We start from the raw sequence: 20,456 nt of genomic DNA, 5'->3' as shown, positions 1-20,456 counted from the left end.
GAACATTACAAACCTCGCTCAACACGTACACTTGGGACAAACTACATCCCACAGCTTTCCAGCCAAGCTCTCCGAAAGGGCGCTCTGGCTAAAATTCAAAAAGGAGCGCGGTCTATGGTCGCATCAGGGGTTTGAAGCACTATGTGCTGGAGTATGATACAATTCAACCTATTGCAAATATATAGATATATGAATAGAAATGTAATGTGGTTGGGGAACTCATTTGACCCGGTCATGGGGGCTTAGCAAAATCCTTTCCTGAAGTAGGTGTGGATGACGTTTGAATTACACAGGGGAGTTAGTGCAAAGTACACAACTTTGTTGTTTGTAAAGTTGCAAAGTTTCTGTACTTAACACATCTTCCCCTGGAGGGATCCTAGACTTCGATCCAGAAAAAAGTTATACTATAGAATATTTCAGCAAAAGTGTTTTCCGAGAAGGAATTTAACCACGAAAATGTATTTTATAAAAAATAGTCTCGCTAATGATAGTTTTTTTCCTGGGTATTTTTCCACAAACAACAATTTTCACTAGATTTCTTGAGCTCGATTTTTTGAAAACTTGTAAAAAATAGGCAAGGTGGTTTAAGAAATGCTCCTCAGAAGTAGAGGTTTCATGCACACTTTTGACAAACAATTGGACGAAAGATTTTAAGAGACAATTGGCATCAAATATTTCTAACTGAAGCACAAGTAAATGAGATTTTAAAAAGTCAGTTTAAAGAAGATTTCTCAAAAATAATAATTTGACAGCTTTGAGTGAAAAACAGGAGCTCATCGCTGCACACTAGTAGCTTATCACATTTCCCAAGTAAAGAAAGGCGCAGAGGGCATACCACACCATACACAGGAAATGGATATTTCCAACATGCCGCATGTTTTTGAACGCTTATCTTTATTTTCAGATTTTTGCTGCCCTTTTAAGTTTCTCGTGCTGGTCATTATGTAAGATTCCTTCTGAAAGATGAATTAAGCCCAAGCATTGCCCGCTGAGCTTGACGCAGATTCTGGCCTACACGGCTGACCTTTGCAAAAGGCTTGTTTGTGTGCACGGGGTCACTGCACGCTCACAGCATCATTTCTGAAAAGGCATGTGGGACTTTCATCGCAGAGGCCTGCGGCATTGGAAGCGCGGAAAATGAACTCGAGCCGTTTCAGACTCGAGCCATGGATAATTGTAATTACCTTTAAAAGGGAAGGGGGGTGCTTGGAAGCATTCGGGACAGGGCAGCAGAATGGAGGCAGCTGTGCAGGTGTGGCCACTTAACCTTGCAGAAGAATCCCCCATCAGCCAGCATGGACTCATCCCTGGCGGGTCTGTTCCTAATCAGCCAATCAGGAGGCGGTATTGTCAACACGGGGGGATACTTCAAAGCAGGGTTCTGGCACCCAAGCCATGTCATGTCAGCAGCTCTTATGGGATTAAAGGAAAACGCCAGCCTAAATAAGGCAATAGCAACGTCAATAAACATTCTTTCTCATTTAGATGTACCCAAAAATGAGAGCCATTAGAGAATGTATGAATCAGTGAGCTGCTTCAAGAACCCACTATATCCCTGATAGCACAAATAATGTATGTTTTCCGTGTACATATAAAGAGTATAGAGCCCTCAAATTATGTATACAGTGGCTCCAATGTGAAGATTTGAGTTGTTGGTGCGCAAACCTTCATTTCCCAAGCTGAACAGGAAGACCCGCCCCGGAACAGGAAGTATTGTCTTGAGAAAAATGGAGGCTTTAATGGAGTTGTTCTAAGCATATGTCAAAGTAAATATTTGTTCCTCTGTTACTCCCAAACATGGTTCCATCGATCTGCTTTTTAAAGAAGTTCTTTATAGCAGGTGAACTAGTAAAGATTTTTTTTTTATTTACTATGTAGGCACTAGATTTCTGCTGCGGCTGATAGAGTTCTGCGCGTTCTGGGTCTACGTTGCCCACATTGTTTGCAACATCCCTCATCCTTTCATACCCTGCAAGCCATAAAATTGTTTTATCGCAACATTTTCGTATCTCTATGTTTTTGTAATATGCACGTTACACTGCCAGGAGGCGTATCTGAGCCACTTGGTGGGGTACAAGGGGCAATACAGAGGAAAGACCTTCTGCATACTAGGGGAGAGGAGGGGTTGTTGATCTCATTGCGTAGTGACTTAGGGATAGTTAGAAGGGATGTCATCCATAGGTTCATTGATACAGGTGAATTTTCAAGCATTCTAATGAATTAATCACTTTTAGTTAGACGCAAAGGCGTAGTAGGAAGAGAATCAATGGAAAATATGCCACAGCAGTATACAAACCTTGGATTGTTGTGGACATATGTACATGCATGTCTGTGTTTTTGCACAGCCTTCGACTAGCGCATGCGTTGACAAGGAGAACTGTGAAAACTTCAAGCTTACAGCAAAGGTTGATCAATGGTCTCTTCCAGGATTCACAAACTTTGGAACCAAAAATCACTCTGTTGGGTCCACACCTGAATCCATTCACAAGCAGGCTTCAGCCGAAACACGTCGGTAACTTTGCATTTTTTAGCATTTGCAACCCCAGACTGTCACAATCTAGGTTCCTACAGAGAGAGATAAATACACAACAGGCTCTGTTGCTTAATTTGTAATGCTGATCACGATTTCCAATGGAAATATCATCTTGCCACTTGAACTCGGAAAAGGTATTTGTGGTTTAACTCACTGATATTTTAAACTGGTCGCCAGGACTCATTTGGCAAGAGGAGAAAGCAGATTGTGCACCTATGAATCTGCTTTCTTTTTTCCGTTGCTAAGGGTAATTTTGTTGAATATTTTTTTTCATGAAATTTATGGGAAATATTTTTCTTTGCCTGGGTTTCTTTCATTGCCACTCCGTAAGAACTGTGTTGTTTGAAAATGTCTATTGAAAAGGGGCTCTTGACTATTAAACTGGGATACACGGTGTAAGTTCTTAAAGGCTCAGATTTTTATTAATGCGAGATTTGCTTGGAACCACTGTGACTAACCGAGTAGGGCTCCTGATAGCCACTTTGAAAATGACATACCCGCTCAAAGTTAGGCAGAGAAGCATGTTTATTTATATGTATATTTTCATGTTTAGAAAACATAGGAATTAAAAAGGCACTTGTGCAGTGGTCTTTCTTCCCGTTGTTCATATTGCATTTTCCAAAACTTGCCCCGTTGAAGGCCCCTCAATGTCCACCACTGATCGCCACTGTAATCCAATTCAGTATCTTCATAACAGGATCTTGTACACTGATGGTGTATTGTTCTCCAGTAATAAAGCAGACCTCTATTCCACCCATACTATAATTCATTGATAAGGAACGTTTCATTGTCATGTAGGTGTTTGTAAACTCTAAAGGCCTAATTTACAAAACTTTTAGTCTGGCGTAAGACAGGCTTAGAAACGACTGCCTTGTCCAAGGAAAGGTGGAACTCATTTATACAAGGCTTTATAGAGGCAGCCTTAGGATTCTCCTTCGCTTCCTACAATAGTCTTAAAACTGAATATTCTGGTCTAGGACAATCTTAACCTAGAGAAAATGTCCTAAAGCAGGCCCTTAGCTCTTGTCTTAAGAGGTGGTTGTTCTGTAGTTCTGAGCTGTGCTGTCTGCAGATCATGAACAACCGCAGGGAGTTTGTGTGTTTGCTTACGTGCTGCTGACCGAGAGCCCTTGAAGACATATAGCCTGCGAGTGCTAGGCTGTGGGCCAGCATCTCCCTTTGAAAGCCTGTGCTTTGCACACCTGGTCATTGTCTGCAGCCATCCATCCATGGACACGAAATTGTTTGCAGAATTTTGAAGGCCTGAGTTTCCAGTTGCACTTAGAATAAATCCGCCAAAATGACTGAAAGCCATTGAGAATTATGGAATGTTTCATAAAAATTAGAAAAAGAAAAACGTATTGCATAAAGCAGGTAAATTGGGGAAATAGCCAAATATCAACCCTCGGAAGCAATTTATTATGGTTTATATGAAATATATGTAATATATTTTAATACATGCATGTCTTTACCACTGGGACGCTACTTCTATGGTGACCACCTCACTTCATGTTATCACGTGCACTGTCTGGCCTCTTGTTAGTCTAATTAGTTCAAAGGAAGCAAAATTATACAATGGCACCCAGAAAACATTAGACCATCAGACAAAAGTCCAGGACTGGAGACAGTGTCGGTAATGACCTTGAGGGAGGGGTTCACCCCAGCTGCTTCAGAGCTCTCAGAGTGACAGGGAAATGAAGGAAGTGTGGCTAAAAAGATGCTGCAGGGGAGTCAGTGAATATGCAGCAGTCAGGTTCTATACGTCTCTTAAGTTTTTAGGTCTCGCCTGAGCCAGCGCATGCACTGCTCTGCGAGACATTTAGTAAGTGGGTTTTGAAAGTGCTACCACAGGCTGTTGCTGGCCTCAAGCTTGCGGTTACGCGCGCATGCACACGCGCAGCCACCATCTATCTTTCCTCCGTCATGGGTCATTAAGTGCATCGCGATCACTTTCACTTTCGCGGCCGCGTCACTTTCACGGCCACGCGGCCAATGCTTGCTCTGATTTTAAATGACAACATCTTAATTACAGTACACTTTCCACGGGATGCCAGCCTTCTGACAGTCACAGTCATTGGTATTTAAGAACATAAGATACATTTGATATCTTATTCAAGAATTGTTGATCTTAGGACAGGAAGTTTCACTTTGAAGACGTGGTGAATACAGCACTGTAGGTTCACACGATGCGCCGAACAGCATTAAATAAAGTTAGATGACTCCTCCAACGGGTGAGGGGAGTCGAGGATGAGGAAGTACCTATATAGCAAACGCTGCTCCTAGAAACGATTGCTATTCTTTGTTTTCTTTAAGGAATACACCATGTTTGCAACCTGATGCCTGTCTGGAAAGTTCTTTTACGTCTGTGTCCTTGCTCTTTTCCATTCCCGATGAGTGAGCAATCTCGCCATCTAGTGGCAGCACCGTAAACTTTTTTTCATATGGAACTTTGTCTACCATTAATTACTACTTACACATGCCTACTTCGTGCGAAGCACCTAGAATAGGGTGACCAGACATCCCGGATATGCCGACACAGTTCCGGTTTCCCACCAGCTGACCCGGCAGATTTAGGCAATTTTGGCTCAGATCCCGGTTTTCAGTGAGGGTTGACTGAAAACATCGGAGGCACGTTTTCATGTGCTGCAGAGCAGTACTCAGTAGCAGCTCTTTTTAAAAACCAGGTTAAATAACTTACGACACTGGGTTTAAAAACTGACCTGTTAGTTATTTCCTTAGTGCTTGGCCTGTGTTTCTATATTGATGAGCGCTATCATTCTGTGTCCCTCAGATACTGTTGAATCGAGTCCCTCTTCTATTTATGCGAAATGTCGCTGGTTTTGGCTTTTAAAATCAGGTCACTCTAGCCTAGAACCATTCATGTGTGCATGCATTTGGCATACCGCCAACTTGAAGAACAAGCATTGGCATAGCCAATAGGTCTCGCCTTTGGGACCTTATAAGTGTTTAGCCACGCAACAGTTGATGTTGTTGCACCAAGGATATTGTGCTGCATAACTAAATACTTATAAGGTCCCAGAAGCGAGACCTATTGGCTATGCCAATGCTTGTTTACTATGTGAAGTTGTGCTCTGTTGACTACCAAAGCACTAAACAATTGCTTTCTGGTGGTAAAAAGCCTGGCGGAGAGATAGTACAATGCTCCTTTAAACAGACAGTTTTCAAACTTTGCAGGCCCTCAGCGGATATTTCTCTATAGCACCCATCTCTCCGAAGCAGCCTCCGATTGAGATGCGCTGAAAACATGTACAAAGGCATCTCATTCACGCCCATTAAATGCATCTGGCCTGGTTGCCAACTACCCTTTAGGGACTTTCTCCACCCAAATGATTAAATTATCTTCATCGTACTGTTTTCTTGTTCCCCTTTTCATGGTTTCCCCATCTGCGCTTCTCGGTTAGCGGTAAAGCGCTCTAATGCCTCTCAGTGACAGAGCGCTACATGAACTAGAAAAAGAAATAAAAACTGGGGTGCTTTTAGGTGGGCCAATAAATTAAGCTAAACAATCTGGAAGAGAGTAACCTATACTCTAAGAGAAGAATCTAAAAACAAATTTCTTTTCACGTCTTTGTGTGTGTGTGTGTGTAGTAGTGTATGTCTGCTTGTGTTTGTCACTCACAATCTGTGCTGATTTTTCTTACCCTAAACCTAATCTATAAAAGTCTTAAAAAGAATACCTGTCTTTAAATGAATAATTTACGGATGGTTTAACCGAAGGAGTCACGCTATACTTGTTTTTCCAACAGATCTTCAAAATGAAGCAAGCAAGTGAATCAGGAAAATGACCCGGACGAGAGGCGCTGGAGTTCATATTCCATGTCCATGGTTCATATATCCTCTGTATCCAGTTTTTCTGCTCCTTAAACTAGACAGGCCTGCTGCGGACTTTGCAGCAAGACATCAGATTGTGTTTCCTCCGGGTCCGCGCCCTGCAGAGCTCTCCCCTCGCTAATGAACGCACGCAATGCTGATGGCCCCCTAAACATGCCATTAAATGTTCTCCCTTCCATCACCCAGCGGAGCGATCGGACGTTTTCTCCTTAATGGTTCCTAAGCATGTCTTCCGTTATCATCCTGCTGCTGCCGTCATCCCATTTGGGCTGGAGAGGTTATTGACAATTGTTATTTTTAACGACACGCGCTGATCTGACTCCTAATTAGAAGTTTGCTCCAGTCGAAACCGTTCGCTAGAAAATGTCAACTTTATATAATGCACCGCAAACAAGCGAGCGAAAACAAAAAGCCTGCTTCTCCCTATTTAGGGGAAGAAAAGTTTTAATGATATAACTGTCTCATTAAGTTGTGCTGGGTGATTTACAATACATTTAAATGTCACCCACACACACGGCGTAAACCAGTCATTAATCTGCGTGTCACTGCGTAGAATGACGTCTCCAAAGAGCGGTTATTTTCTGTTTTCCTTAATTGGGTGATTTTCCAGAAATGAAGGGCTCATTAGAGGGCAGTGATAGCTCGCACTCGGCTCTGGCCAGCTGCTGGACGGGCTGGCCACACAGCTCGCTCCCAAACACAAAGAACCCTGAAAGTGAGGGTGCATGGCTCCCTGACAGGACCTGGCTCAGCAGCGCCCTCAGTGACAGAGCCTGGCTCAGCAGCACCCTCAGTGACAGGGCCTGGCTCAGCAGCGCCCTCATTGACAGGGTGCGCCCTCAGTGACATGGTCTGGCTCAGCAGCGCCCTCAGTGACAGGGCCTGGCTCAGCAGCGCCCTCAGTGACAGGGCCTGGCTCAGCAGCGCTCTCAGTGACAGGGTGCGCCCTCAGTGACATGGTCTGGCTCAGCAGCGCCCTCAGATACAAGGCCTGGCTCAGCAGTACCCTCCTCAGTGACAGGGCCTGGCTCAGCAGCGCCCTCAGTGACAGGGCTTGGCTCAGCAGTGCCCTCAGTGACAGGGCCTGGCTCAGCAGTGTCCTCAGTGACAGGGCTAGCTCTGCAGTGTCCTTGGTAACAGGGCCTGGCTCAGCCGCACCCTCAGTGACAGGTTGTAGCTCAGCAGCGCCCTCAGTGACAGGGCCTGGTCAGCAGTGCCCTCAGTGACAGGGCCTGGCACAGCACTGCTCTCAATGACAAGGCCTGAGGTAGTCTGCTGAGGGGAAGTTGTCTTCAGTTTTACCAGTATGCTAGGTGTTCACTATTTGCTCATTTTACTAACAGCACAACATATATACATATTTTATTTTGCAGGCATGGATCATATAGCAATAATAATTTAACCGCAAAATATTAGAAAATGTTATAAAATTGTAATGACGGTTTCTTAAAGTTTCACTTTTTAAGATGCTTGTAGGAGTTTGTAAAATTCCCACTATGCCCATATTTTCGGGCCAATTCAGAAACTTTCGGCTTTTGAAAAGCAGACCACGTTTTCCACAGTTTGCTGGATTCACTCCATGTTTAGTGTGAACTTCACCCAGCCTTCTGTTTGAGGATTGAGGATTTGTCCTGCTACATGATGCCTATGGGCGGGACACCCAGGACAGAAAACCATGGGCATGCTGGCTGCCGCTGCGCCCTCCACAATCCCCTCTATAGGGAGCCGAAGAGGGTGGCAATAGGGGGATGGTGTTAGGTGGCTGGGACCGGGCACAGGTGGACAGCTAGGTGTGAGGTGACTGGGACCGGGCGCAGGTGGACAGCCAGGTGTGAGGTTACTGGGACCAGGCGCAGGTGGACAGCCAGGTGTGAGGTGACTGGGACCGGGTGCAGGTGGACAGCCAGGTGTGAGGTGACTGGGACCGGGCGCAGGTGGACAGCCAGGTGTGAGGTGGCTGGGACCGGGTGGAGGTGGACAGCCAGGTGTGAGGTAGCTGGGACAGGGCACAGGTCGACAGCCAGGTGTGAGGTGGCTGGGACCAGGCGCAGGTGGACAGCCAGGTGCTTTGTTTGTTGCACTGGCTGAGTGACTGGGGCGTGGGCGGACCAGAAGGAACACTTTTCTTAAGGAGTTGGGGGACAGGGCTCAGGAGAGGAGGATCAAAGGCTGCTGATAACTGGTGCACCCCCATGTCTGCCTTTAGCAGCCCCTCACAGTAGTGTGGACACTTTTCTGACTCCTGCAAAGACCCCTGCCACTATGGCTCTTGTTTGTTAATCAAAGAAGCCCCATTGAAGCCCTTAAACACAAAAAGGGACCTTCTCAGATGCCTGCACTTGGGATTGGATGCATTACACAAAGGAGACATGGCCTAGCAGCAAGTTGGGCATATTTATTCATTTTTGGGATATGGCCAAGATGTAATTGCATAGAGTTGATCCATGCATGCACTGGGAGAGATGAGCTAAAAACAATGGAATTGAATGCTGCCCAAGGGATATTCCCAGCGTTGAAGAAACTTTGGCTCAAACTTTTATGTCTGTCTATTTTTAATTCTCTAGTCAGGTTTCTGGGAAGTCTATGGATTTCCATGCCATGATTTGTCTACAGATGTCTATGAACTTTATAAATGTCCATGCCCAGTCACTGATCCGTAGAAAATTGGATAAAAACATGTTTTGCATAATCACTATGTTTTGCCATCAATATGATGTCATAGAGCACATTAAATTGTGCAGTTATCTCTTACTACCAAAAGATGCCGGTGGGGGCTCTCTAAAGGGTTAAAAGCCAGCCTCAGTGCTACCTGCAGCATTCCGCTGTGGTCCTGTGCTGTATATGGACCACCTCCCCACGCTGCGGTGACTCGCAACACTGCGCTTACTACGGGTGCCTGAATGGCACACATTCCCCCCTCTGTCAATAAGACAAGCTCATTACCATGAACACTTCCATTTCATTACACTCAAGCTGCAGTACAACAGCGCTCTTGAAGGCAAGCACTCGCAGTGTTATGAAAAGGTGTTGTCGCTGTAATGAGGGTTGTAATGAGGTAAAGTATAAACGGCGTGTAAATGTGTTCCACAATGAGACGCACAGACAGCGGAGAGGAACAACATGTACCCTAAGCAGTCGGATTGCTTTTAGCTTCTAATTGTGTGTCAGGTTGCCCTAAACAAGAGAAGCACATTCGAATAAACTTTATTTAAAGGAGCACTATATTAAAAAAATATTAATACTACAGAAAACAAACACAAAACTGAAATGGTACAACACTATCATAACCCAGCCATTGTGGCCTGCCATCAAAAGTGAGGCTTTGAGTGTGGCTGCCTGCATTCACTACCCATCTATTATTGTATGTACCTGGTTCCTGATGTGGCATGAGCTTTCCAATGTGCATTACCATACTAATGTATTTTGCAAACACTTATCATTGTGCACGAAATGCCCACTCCGACATTAGCTCAAAACATATTTGCATCTGAATCCGCAATGCCTTTCTTTGTTAAAAAAAACGGTGGTGTTTAAAATGGTAATAATGGAACTCTAATGGAGAACATTATTCCATGCTGCATACTGGGAAATATGCAGGTTTTAAAAGATGGCTGTAGGGTTGATTCCTGCACGCAATGGCAGAGATGAGCTAAAAACAATGGAATGGAAGGCTGCCCATGGGATATTCCCAGCGATGAAGAAACTTTGTCTGAAATGTTTCTATCCATTTTTTCTAGTTTTCTAACCAATTTTCTGAGAAATATTTAAATGTCCATGCCATTCCATGCCTATAGATGTCCATAAACTGTATAAATGTCCATGCCCACTCACTGACGCGCTGAGACAGTCAGTGACCTGCAGAGACAGCTAAGCAGGCATTTCTTAATGTCTTGAAATCTACAGATTTCCTTTTGGCCAGTCCTACTGTACATTCATCTGGGAACAATGCATTTGTCGCTCCCTAATGCGATGCAGCACAAGGGCAAACCATGTCCTGTGAAAGGGCCACTAAAGGCTTTTAATTAATGTCTGCAAGGCCCCTGTATACGTATAATTTGATTTTTAGAGCGATGTTCAAATACTAGAACGATCACCTACCCAGAATAAATGCTATGGGACTTAAAAGTCACAGCCTCTTATTGTTTCTCTCCTTCCCTAATTCTGCTCAGCATCCTCAATTCCTTAATTCTACTTCTGAATAACCCACTGTTACTCTGGTATTTCTCAAAGGGCACATGAAATCAAGCACATACCGCTCGATTGATGCAATATGTGTCCCAATCTGCTCTCAGCAAACAAACACATTTTGTGCATGTGTCATTTCTCGAAAATAATTTGTAAATGCGCAAAAAAGTGGCTGTACTCAATCTGTCTGCATCTGTGCCCAGTACAAAATGTGGCTTGATGTTTGCCAGGAAGGGCTTCAGATCAGAGCTCATTTTCACAGCCAGGCGTGCCCAGCTCTCCTGATAAACCCCCTGTTCCCCACCGGCTGTTCTGGCCCTGTGTAGGGCTCTGGCAGGGGGCAGAAATGTACTAAGGACATGCACAGGTGGTGGACCACAGAACTAGCTTTTACGGCTACCTTGGGGTTAGAAATCTAATTGAAGGCACTGATATGCTGGGGGCATTTGAGAAATTATTCTGATCATTTCTTCACCATTATCAATTAAATATGTTCGTTTATTTTCGATAGATCATTAAATAGGCTGGAAGTGGTTTCACGGTAGAAGTTCTGTTGCCTTTTTCACATTTAGCACAGGTGTCTCCATGTGATGCCTCACACTGAGCATCATAGCCTTTTGAGGTTCTCCTCAAGCCCGTGTCTCGCTTTTAGGAGTGGTTCGATAGCAGAGCTGTATGGAGACCTATTGTTACTGATCCGTTAAGACACATATAAAGTGTGTGCACTTTGGCTCTGCCCCACAGGGGTGTCAACATCTCAACTCAAGCTGTTGGCTGCTTCATGTATCATTCTGCTCCCTGTTGAGCATTCGCATCTTAATGCACGAGGGTCTATTTTGCCTTTCAAAAGAACACTGTATTAGCACACATCAAGTGTTATCTCATTGTTGCGCTGCATGCAGAAACAATTGTTTTTTGTTTTTTTACAGATTAAAAAAAATATATATTTTAGTCAGCATTCTCAATGCAAGTCAGATCTCTTGGCGTTGCCAATGCTTGTGTCCCACTTGCCAGCCCTAGTCCCGTCTTCTTTTGCTGATTCAGGAATGAGCAGAAGATTCAGGGAAGAGAAATGTAAAGAGGCCACAAAATAACAGAGGTGGGCTACAACCAGGAAACAAAGCGGGAACAGCTGCACCTCCGCTGTACTCTGCTCCCTTGCTCAAGTTGTAATTCCTTATTCAGTTTTATGTTTCTTTACACAGGAGGCCCCCACACTCCTTTGGACCTGTTTCATCTCTCACGCTGCACTGGTATTCATTGCTGTTGAGGGAGGCGGAGATATTGTGGTACCAGTGGTAAATTGGCGGACAGTGATATTATGGTGACAAAGTTGCTTTCTACCATGAAAGCATCCCCATTGAATGCAATAGGATTGATAATATACTTAACAATGCGACCACCTAACAAACTAAACAATGCAACGAAGCAGGTACAGAAAATGGCAAAAGCAATACGCTACTATGTAAAATGACTGGATCATTCCCCACCATTTTTAAAAAGCCCCATTTTCACAGCGCAGAACCACCGCCTACGACGTGCAGACTAGCCAGCCATGTTTGTGCTGCAGGTAGAAATTTGCATTGGGTAATTTTCCTAAAACCACTTAAAGTCCCACATTTTATCTCTGAAATGGTTACGCCGACGTGCCACAATATACATGAAGGGGGGAAATTTCATGCTAATTGGTTCCTTTTCTGTAAAAAAAATGGATTTAGCATAGAAGCAATTTTCTAGCAATAGGCAGTAGCCACGTTAGTGCTTTCTAGCAATCAGACAAGATAATTGACAAGCCATTACCTCAAATGCTACTCTGCAAAGTTTATTTTGCCCATTTGCTTCAAACGTCCGTGTTTGCCTTATGTAGCCGATCGAAAGGGATTTCCTAAAATTGGGCATGAAGTGGTGTGTGATGTGGATTCTACTTGGCAACAGCAAGTAACAACCTCATGATGCGGGATGGTAAGTGGGGAAAATGATCCGGAATTATCTGTAGGAAAAAGTATACACTACTCCTCAAGTCATCTACACACCACACAGACCCCCCAACATTCAGACCTGATCTGGGAAGTTTATCCCAGGATCAAAGTAGAGGCAGAGCTGTGAGGCTGTCCATTCACAGATGGGAGCTGATTGAAAAGGTTATAGAAATCTGACTGCACAATTTAATACATAAAATATGTTATGTTATCTCGCACTTTTATGCCACATAACTGCCTTTAGCATGGCAATGTGGCACTTTAACTGTCCAGATAGATTACAGCTGGACATATGCCCTGCCTGTGCTCAGTTAAAGTTCTGGGAGAGGAAGTCATGTAGCTCAGTCCCTACAAATTTGGAAGTCAATCTCATTTCAGCTGTTTCTTGTGAAGCTCTCACCTTTCCTCTTAGCCACGTTGTGTCCAAAATATGTCATAGTGAATTTAAAAAATATATATTAGAGATACTTTTTGCATTAATAAAGACAATCTATTTTGGTTACTTGACTATAATTATAACTGTTGGTAGTGAAAGAGCTCCAGTTCTAGTTTTGCAGCCAACTTCACCGCCTACTACCTAGAGATCAAAATGAATAGAGCAGAAACATGCTGCCTGCCTATCTGACTATTTAATTTAGCATTAGAACCTTTACTGTGGCTACTGAGCACATAAATGATGGCCCAGTAGTTAAAATAAGTGTGAATTAAATACATGTTTTGTAATTGCAGATGATGGGCTTCTCGTAACATCTCCTGTGATAAATTAATTTTCTGAAATATTTAAATTTGTGATCAATCCTCGAACCTTCTCTAGATATAACGAAATATACCCATTCTGTGCAGTTCATTTTAGGGCAGCTGAGTCAGGGCATAATAGCAAGCTGTACAAATTAGAGTGGAATTATATCAACAGGATGTTGGTGGATTTATCCAAATTCAGGATCAGACAGTAAAACGGATGAACACATCTACAACACATCTACAAGTTACAAAACTTGAACGGCTGCTAGTGATAGTAATTATAGCACCACTAAAAAAGGGAACTTGTTTTAAATTAAAATACAAAACTTGGTGTGGAGAGTAAGACATTAAAATGCTCCATCAGCCCCAGGCCAGACTGCGACTGACAACAAATCAGGCAACAGCTGCCTCCCGGGTGAATCCACTTCTGCTGGGAACTCTACATATTTGTGATGGTTGTTAAAGCCGGCGTTTAACCTTGGCTGTCCTTGGCCATCAGTCAAATGATTTTTAACAAAAACCTAACACGTTTCTATGAGGGTGCACCAGCAACCAGGACCAAGTAGTAGGTGTTTTTTAGTGGTCACTTGAATATTATGTTTTGTGATCGAAGTCTTGAATTGACTGTAGGATTTACTTAGGAGGCTGAGAGACTGATCAAATAGGGAGTGATATTTTGAAAAAAGAATGGGATTTTCCAATCGTGAGTCACCAGGTACATTCCAATCACCTGTGGGGAGACAGCGCCGACGGCAAACAATAACGCACATCGATGACCATGGGTGGGCACTAAGTTACATCAACGAGTCCGTACTAACCTAGAAAATGTCTACCCAATGTTAACACTTGGTAAGTGAGGAGCTGGTTTAAGGACGCTGAACCCTCCTCCCAGCCACCCAGCAGCACCACGGCGAGGCTAGAACACCTGCAGCTGCTGCGCTGTTTGTCACAAGAGCGCCATGTTTGCACAGAGCTCCGAGCAGGTGACACGGGATCGCCGAGGAGGCGACTCTCACGCATGGGTGGTCCGAGCTATAAAACAATCCAACACAAGTAACGCTGTGAAACGTCAATCGTACAAAAACACAGACGACACAAAGCACTAGGGAAATGGTGTATTCCATAGTGTGCTTGCTGTGCTGTGCAATAGTGATGGGATATATCGATTCGGGTGGCATTGAAAGCGACAGGTTTTTTGTGTTGGTTTTATATAGGACGAACTCGACCTGAAAGTATCGGAAAGCTTTAAGGAGCTCCATTACACATGGTCACATTCAATTGTTTTAGGCACATAGTGATTAAGTGATCTGCCCAGAATCACACAATGTTGAGCCAACGCTGAGACTCGAAACTGCTTCTCCAGATCTAAAATCCGCAGCTCTGGTCGTAAGGCCACATACTGTCCTATGATTGTATTCTTTCTTTTCCAGTTTTTATGTAGCGCAAACTCGACCCTAAGATATTAGAGCGCTTTATATGAACGCCATTTACATAAACCAAGAACACATTCGTTTTCGGTAGGCACGAGGAGATTAAGTGCTGTGCCCAGAATCACAGGATGTTGAGCCGACGCCGAGACGTGAACCTGTAGCTCCAGGTTCTGCAGCTCCTGCTGTTACGCCACATCCTCTCCCCGAGAGTTGGGGTTGAGCCCCTGGTGCTGTAGAGAGACCGGCAGACGCTCCTTGTGGTCTTTGACGCCGGCTCCTGTCGCTTGGTGATATATTTTAAATCTCTCCTGGACACGTCCGCTCAGATGCCTCGAGTCCACGTAGCGTTCCTCGGTCTGGGTGGCACCGGGGTGTAGAATGTGCCAGTGGCTGTAAAGGCTCTCTGTTTGCAGGGCACACGTGGGTGCCAGATTCCACACGTCCGGACGGCCCGGCCCTAGTGGTGCAGACAGTGTTTGGGTTCATGCCGGGGTGGGGCACCAGGTGCGGTCCGATCTGCGGCGAGATGCGCGGTCTGCGAGCCGAGAGAGGCGTCGGGCTTTTTAGGAAGAGTAATGCGAACTGTCAGAGCCGCCGAACGTGCTCGCAGGCGGGAGGGGGGGGGGGGGGGGGGGGGGGGGCACGTCACCCAGTGCCAGCCGCAAGGGAGGGGGCGCTGTAGTGGGGGCTTGGAAAGGTGGGGGTGCTGTCCTGGTAAGGTGTGAGGGAGCCGCCGGAGACCGTCATGCTGGCGGAACTGTAGAGATTCCGAGGCAGCCAGCCCGATGCTTCTGAAAAGATGACGGGTCGTGCTGGGCGACAAACACTTCCTCAGCCCTGTCAGGTCTGCAGAGGTGCAGGGACCATGGAATGTGTTCAGAAACTCTAGATGTGGCTTCGGGGTGACCCGCCTGCCCGCGAACGGCCATAAATCACCTCCACTGTGTCTGACAATGGACCCAGAAGGGCTCAAAGGCCCCGAGAGCGGGGACCCAGGACGGGGAGGGGCAGCAGATGGTTTGAGATAAACTGAAAGCGGACTCCGGACCATTCTTTCTAGAATTAAAATCTGTCAGCCAAGGAGAGCCGTGAATAAACCCCTACGCAATCCAGCAACATCGAAACCCCAGCCACCCCCTCTCCCCACTTGCAATCCCTTTTCATTAGTTTCAGAAAAGAATTCGAGACTTAAAGTGCTCCGTCACCTCGAGGCGCCCCCTGCCCTCACTCATTCATGGGCTGCCCCCGCAATATGGCAAAGCTTTGGGTAACACTGCCGCTCACATGCACCCCGACTCGAGGTATCTCGGAAGCCAATGCCACGGCTCAGGGGGTTAATGCGCCCTCTGCACAGATCTGAGGGGAGTCGGCAGGTTCGATCCCTGCCTGCTCTGCCTTTAATCCTTATGACGTTGATGAAAGGTGGGCCCGTTATTTACAGCGCCGCCAACGGTACAAGTATGCGCTATACGTGTACGCATCATCACAGTCTTTATTCCAGTGCCCAGATACAACGGGTTCATGGTAGAAAAAACAGATACGCAGCTTGGCTCTGCCCTAACTATATCAGAACTATGTCTGTTTCACCCCAGACATCGCTCTGAAGCTTGCAAACGCGTCAGACATCACATACAAGCTGCATTGCTTAGACATGTTTCGTTCCTGACTGATTACAGAGACCCACAGACAAGTGCGCAAATGCACATTCGAAAAAACACACAGCGCTACGGGGCCACACAAATGATTCTGCGCGCTATAAATCCTGGTCACATATCAAGCACTGTAAACAATAACAACGTTCACGCCCCGGACACCAACCCCTGGAAGAAGCGACCAAGGCAAGACACCCACCTGCTCTAAGTAAACCACCCCGGGGGAACACGCCTAGAATGGGCCATCTCTCGTTACAAAGACCTGTAGGGAAACCAGCCGCATCCAACGACGACCAACGCACGAGAATCTGAGGCAATTTTAAACACCAGAACTACTTGTAAAAGACGTGTCTGCTTATAAAGTTACCAATTATCCGTGTATTTCCCTCAGTCGGGATTGTTGTAACCAAGCACTAGAAAATTATCGCGTGCCTCTTGCTAGGAAACCTCTGAGTAGCGCTTCCCCTGATGATGCTAAGTAAATTAGAATATATATATATAAAAAGACTTTTAAAGGCAGTGACTTGCTTTGGGGGCACCGTCTCTCTCAACAAAGTAACTTAACAAAGTCAAAACACTTTCCACCTGTTGATCGTACAGGGACCTCGATTCCGGCCACATATTTAGATGTTAAATTAAAGCGATTTCGCCACTTGGAGGTGCTTACCATAAATCGAGTGATGCGGGGACGCGGTCCTCGGGGGCTCAGGGGGAGGCAGTCCGGAAATGGGTCACCCTTCTCTCCATGAGGGTACAGATCACAGCAAATAAAACCCTGAAACCAGAAGGGGGAGAGAGGATGTGCCGGGGCGCGCCTCGACCCCACACGGCGACCTCTCTAAAAACGCAAGCGCCGCAGATCCCAGGTGGAAAACATACATGGAAACCAAAAATCCAATATTCAGGGAAACGCGCGTCAGGCTCGGCCGGGAAGTCTCCTCCGGGAGGACGCTACAGTCCGTGAAACGGAAGAACCATTCATTCGTCTTGCAGATGAATTTTGAGGGGACTGAATCGCCCGCTGCTGTGTGATTGAAACTGCACAAAAAGCGAATCCGGTGTATTTATTTCAGGCTGCAGGGGTCGCCGTTCCTTTCATGTCACAATCACGAAGGCTCTGCTCTAACGCGTTTACTGCCACTCACAAGTACAGCCGTCAGGATCTGGGGTGAAGATTATATATCCAGCAGGGGTCCCCGGTGGGCGAGGGGGCTGATACAGGGCCGGCGGAGAGGGGACTGAACTGGTGGATGAAAGGAAGCAGTGTCGGGGTGGTCCCGCGATCCCCTACACTGCCTTCCACAGAGGTGGCCCAGGAGAAGATGGGGCTCTGGTCCTCGGCTCTTCTTTGACTGATGGTTCTCTGAGGTCCGTGGCAGCCCCTCTACTCCGCCAGGTCTCGGGTCCAGTAACAGCTTATTTACCCTCCTGGGTCCAGAAACCCTCAGCTCCTGCTCCCTGGACGGGGCGATGAGATCTCAGGCAGCTCCGGACTGAAGGACCGGTGCTCCGGAGGCAGCTGCGGCCACTCGGGACCAGCAGGGCTTTCTCTGAACACAGCCCTCCCTGTGGTCGTGTCTGGGACGTAGGACAGACCCCGGTCGCTCCCCTGGTGCTGGTCTGCGCCTGGTCCCTTACGCGGGCAGTCGGAAGCTGTGGATGGACGACAGTCCCCGGGCGCTCTCTGAGCCTGGAGAAGTCCCTTCCTCGGGCAGTCAGAGGTTGCGGACGTAGTGAGAGCGCCGGGCTCGGTGCATGGAGCGCTGCCCTGATGAGCCCCGGTCGCCGGGACAACCTGATGTTCTCTATCAGAGCTTCCTGGGGTGAAGCGGCAGCTGCACCAGGACCGGCTGAACCTGTGGGTTCTCTCTGGGGTCTCCCGGAACCTGCGAGTGTTCGCTGAGAGCTCTCCCTCCCTCCCAGGGTCAGCCCTTCCTCGGTTGAAGCAGCCCTGGATGGTACTCCTGCACCGGCTGCTGCGGCGGAGACGGTCTCCGTGGCCTCTCTGCCAGGTGAGCTGCAGTTCTCGCTCCCCGGGTTACTGCTGCTCTCCTCTGGGTTACCGCTGCTCCCCTCGCATCCCCAGTGGTGCAGTGTGTGATGGACAGCGGGCGGTGCCAGGTGCCTTGGCCGTCTCTCCCCTCTTGAGTCCAGGGAGCTCCTTCCAGCTGCTCGGCTCCGGCGACACTGACACAGTGTGCGAGCTGTGCCTGCCCTCCAGAGGAGGCCCGGCCCACAGGATGGGAGGGAGGACGGCCCACCGAGGCGCGCACTCAGCATCCGCGGCTTGTGCCAGGCCCTCCGCATGCATGTGCACCACTTCAAACTCACCGGCGACCGATAACAGGACAGATTTATATATGTAACAATTGGAGATTCTTTGTTTTTTTAGCAAGGGCCACCCTCTATACAGCCTATGCTTTAACTGGCTTCAAAAACGACGGGGGCACCAAAACTAAACGAAGCACCAATTTGGGGTGCTTGGTCGAAGGAGATTGAGTGTAGGCCGAGAAGCAAGTATGTCCCACCCCTAAATTAGATGTCACTCTGGGATTTCCGGCCGGACGCACCCTTGAATAAAATGCTAGGTGAATTGGTTCCTTACTCACTAAAAGACAGTTATCCTGGAATTCTGGTAAAGGTCTGTTTTGGAGCCTATTCATATCCAAGTGTCAATGTCAGCACCTCATAGTTACTGTCTCATTGCCTTGGAGGAGGTAGAAGCAAAGTAACATGCCCCTTTATTCATAAATGATTCAAATTATTGTATAATGAATAATACATGGTTCCCTTGGTTCTTTTCAGAAGTGGCACTTTTGATATATATGTTGCATGCAAAAATGTTTGCTATGCACGTGTTTCATGGACTTTTAAACCGCCTTTGACAAGATTGACAGAACATAGTTGTGGCATAAATTAAGTGTATGGTGCATGTCTTACGTGGTTTACGGTAATGAGGCCTTTCCAGGTAAGTAAACCAAGTGGCCTGATTTAGCATGACTAACCTCTTTAGATGACATTTTTAATTATCTTCTTAAATTACCAATCTCAAATAAAACTCCAATTTCAGTTTAACAACCAGAACCTGGCAAAGCATGCCCAATGTGTACATATCCTGTCTTGCATAAAATATTTAGAGTAAGATTCTATGAAACTGCTCCCGCAAAGGGGAACTTAGATAACACACTATATGTTGTAAGTTTTTACATAGAAGGATTACAAGTATGCCAAGCTAATACAGCATAAAATATGACATCTTTTTAAATATCTGATAGTAATCTTTTCAAATGTCTTAAATAAGCAATTACAGGCAAAATCGCCGTTAACTAAAAAACATTTCGATAAGAGGACTGCCCCACTGATGTTAGACTCCTGAGCAACGAACACTCTAACCATACATTACACCAGCTGTTCCTTTCTTGTGAAATTGAAGTTCCTAAGAATGTTATTTGGTTTTTCCGACTTTGAAGAATTTCACCAGAATTAAAACTCATGTAGATAAAACAGCATTTGTAGGATTTGTGAGCAGTTGTCAGAATTTTCGATGCATATTGTATGCTGATGCCCGGCTTTTCTATGACATAGGAGGAAATATGTAAAACCATCATTTTTAAGATTGGGGATATGTTCCTGTAAAATGATGTTGCATAATAGTTTTTCTGGAAATTATGTGAAGCAGCCTAGTCGGTATTCTAAATTTATGAACCAAGCATTATTAACTTCTGTTTAAAAATAGAATATATGTTTAGGATATGTTGTATATCTGAGGCAATAATGGATTTTAAATGTATCAGGTTCGTGGAAGTACATTTTTAATTCTTACATTAAAAAAATGGTATTAAGTTAATTGGCAATTAATTAATTAATTAATTGATTATTTTAGAAGTGTAGCCACCATAACAAGCGATCTAACTGATATGGATACAGGTTTATGAACAAAGCTTAGACATGAAATGAGCAAAACAACACATTAATTTAGTTAGTATATTTATATCACACACTGTCCCCAGAATCCAGGACCCACATATACCAAGCTCCAGTCCCAAACACCTGTCACATCCTCCACCATGCAATGACACATTTT

The 20,456-nt window shown here is 45.8% G+C and overlaps 1 protein-coding gene across 2 annotated transcripts in view; it reads right to left on the bottom strand.

The window, feature by feature from the left end:
- The window catches only part of FAM222A (family with sequence similarity 222 member A), a 218,864-nt gene extending 200,255 nt beyond the window's left edge, over positions 1-18,609 (bottom strand). For both annotated transcript variants that reach the window (XR_014970440.1, XM_085633410.1), the window contains exon 1: positions 17,040-18,609. The gene's annotated coding sequence lies outside the window, so the exon portion shown is untranslated. The remainder of the gene's footprint in view (positions 1-17,039) is intronic.
- Between the last annotated feature and the right edge of the window lie 1,847 nt (positions 18,610-20,456).

This window comes from Triturus cristatus, chromosome 11, assembly GCF_964204655.1.
Source record: "Triturus cristatus chromosome 11, aTriCri1.1, whole genome shotgun sequence".
NCBI classification, from domain to species: Eukaryota; Metazoa; Chordata; class Amphibia; order Caudata; family Salamandridae; genus Triturus; species Triturus cristatus.
This window is presented reverse-complemented; position numbering and strand designations above follow the sequence as displayed.